Raw genomic sequence first — 2,500 nt, 5'->3', positions numbered from 1 at the left:
TCGATGCAAAAAAAAAAAAAATAAACGAAAAGAAGCAAAAAAGCAAACACGTAGAGAAACTGTGCGTGAATCAACCTTTCGCATATTCAATTTTTCCTCCTCTCTCGTTTCAAAATGTTTGTATTTATCGTTCGATGAAACGAGCACAAGAGGGAAAAAAAAGTTGAGACACGACGTTCCCATAATTTTCGTGTTATTTCCTTTTTGCTTCAAACATTTTGCGGACTGCAGCTTCGTCGTATTGCTTTTATCAATTTTTAACAATTTCAAAGCGAAGACAACTCGCAAGACGATCCATTTCGTCTCGGTTCAATTTTAACGTCCGTCCGTATTATTTTTTGTTCCACAAGAGATTTCGAATAGGTTTCTTTATTTATCATCCCTTCTTTTCGAGCGCCACGGAAGCAAGAGGAAAAGCAAGAGCGAGAGAACATTTCGCGTATACTTCATTTAACAATTTTAACCAACACGCGATGTACTCCACACACCTCTTAGATTTAACAACTGCTTTTCTCTTCTTCTCCCCTTAGCGCAAGGGTAAACCCCATTTGTCTCTTCTTTGGAACGCAACAAAACTTTCGAGGACTGGACGACCGAGCGATGGTCGCGCGGTCTTCGCTTATCTTTAACAAACGAAGTAGTCCGTATGTATTCTAAATGTTGAAGCCTCCTAGAGCTTTAAGCCATGCGAGACATTGAAATGCTGTTTTAACGGGAGCATGCATAATTGCTGCAAACATACTTTTATCACAAGTTCTAGCCACGCCACGGAGGCTTCGAAGTTCCTTCACCATTCGCTTTCCTCTCTTTTGTTACACAGTTTCAGACTACGATCAGGGGTACCGAAACGCTGTATTGATTGTAAACAACCATTTTTATCTTGGAGCGGAGCGTTCCTTTACTCGTTAGATTTGTCTTGTCGCGTGTGTATTCGCTTTTTCGACGCTTTTTAACCATTTAACTTGTTTAGCGAAGCTAAACGCACAGACAGACAAAAAAAAAGGAACAGCATCGCGCGTCAAACAGCGACGACCCATCTGAAGCGATCTTTCATTTATACACCGTTTGTAAACAGAGAGATGTATAAAGCGCGGGGAATCATTCGAAACCCTGGGGCTATTCGAGCTTGCATTTCAGCAAATTATCATCTCAAACATTTCACTCGTTTGCTTTTTCTAAATTTATAGGAGAGCTTCTTTCGTTTATTTTTGACACACCTTTCGTAAATATCGTTTCTGGCAACGTCGGGAGCGTGGATTTCTACAAGTGAACAATCGCGCCGATCCGATAACTTCCAGCAGGATGGAGAATCTTTATAGATTATCTTCCGAGAACTCGGTGCTTTCACGGGCGGTCGTTTATAAATTTTAACGAACGACTCGCGCGCCGTGACGCACTTGCGCTAGTTCGAAGAGATATTTCGAAATTTGTTTTTCTCCTTTAACGGCCTGCATTTAGTGTATCGGTTGCGATTTTCGTCACATCGTTTCCACGACAAACGCCGACGAACTGCCCAACTATCGCTCGTACGTTGCGACTCTTTCTTTGTTTATCGTTCATTCATTCTTTCAATTTCGTTCGATAATCCCGCTCCGAAACGTTCTACTTTCGTTGAACGACGGCGAGATGTTTAGAAAGAAATGAATTACTCTTTTTTCGAGAAGCAAACGCAAGCAGTCTTTTGTTAAGAAAACGACCCTCAGCCAGGCGTGGTCCAGGAATTGTATCCGTGGACCGCAATGTGCGTTCGAAATGTCGATGTTCATGTGTCCTGCAGTTCACACGTTGACGCGCAATTAGCTGCGTTCTTCATCGACCCACGAGCCAAGTGATCCACCGTTCAGGGTAATCGTAAAATTTTGTATTTCAAACTCTTTAGATCTTTAGAGTGTTATTTTCATTATTAACACGCATCACATTCGATACCCACATCACTCTCCCACCCGGCGCGTGCGGGAGAGCGAATTCGGGCGTCGCCAACGTATTTGTTTGTTTGTTTGTTCGATCGTTGACGACACGATCGCGTCCAAGGACGGAAACCGTCGGAGAAACGCCCAGTGGCACGCTCCTCTCGACGGTCGGGCGTAAAGTACATTTAAAAACCTTGAAAAGTACGAACGCACACAAGGAATGCGAGCGCGCGTCCTGTCGCTGAATCGTGGGTTGCGAGATTCGAACAGACACACGGCCGGCGACGATCGGTCTAACTAATGGACACATAGTTTTTCAAAGACTCGCTATCGTCGCTTCTCAGCCGGTCCGTAAACAACACACATCGATCAGGCGGACGCACGAATCTTACCACGGTGCGTGTTTCGTAGATTCCAGGTTACCCGCAAGTACCTCTCTCTCCCTCTCGAAAGAAGAATCTCGATCCGTCCTTTTTGGACAATGGAGAAATCTTTTTATCGCAACACGGATGGCAAAGAAACAACCAAAGCGTAGGAGCGTGGGGACGAGAGCGACGAAAAGAACGTCGCGAAAACAAAGTTTCGACGGT

General features: G+C 44.3%; 1 non-coding gene across 1 annotated transcript; it reads right to left on the bottom strand.

Annotated features, from left to right (window-relative positions):
* Positions 1–1,693: 1,693 nt before the first annotated feature.
* Positions 1,694–1,848, bottom strand: LOC143307226 (5.8S ribosomal RNA). The gene has a single exon (XR_013064422.1). It is a non-coding gene; the product is annotated as a 5.8S ribosomal RNA (ribosomal RNA).
* Between the last annotated feature and the right edge of the window lie 652 nt (positions 1,849–2,500).

This window comes from Osmia lignaria, unplaced genomic scaffold (assembly GCF_051020975.1).
Source record: "Osmia lignaria lignaria isolate PbOS001 unplaced genomic scaffold, iyOsmLign1 scaffold0048, whole genome shotgun sequence".
NCBI lineage: Eukaryota > Metazoa > Arthropoda > Insecta > Hymenoptera > Megachilidae > Osmia > Osmia lignaria.
The sequence above is the reverse complement of the archived record's forward strand: the minus strand, read 5'-3'. Positions and strand labels throughout refer to the sequence as shown.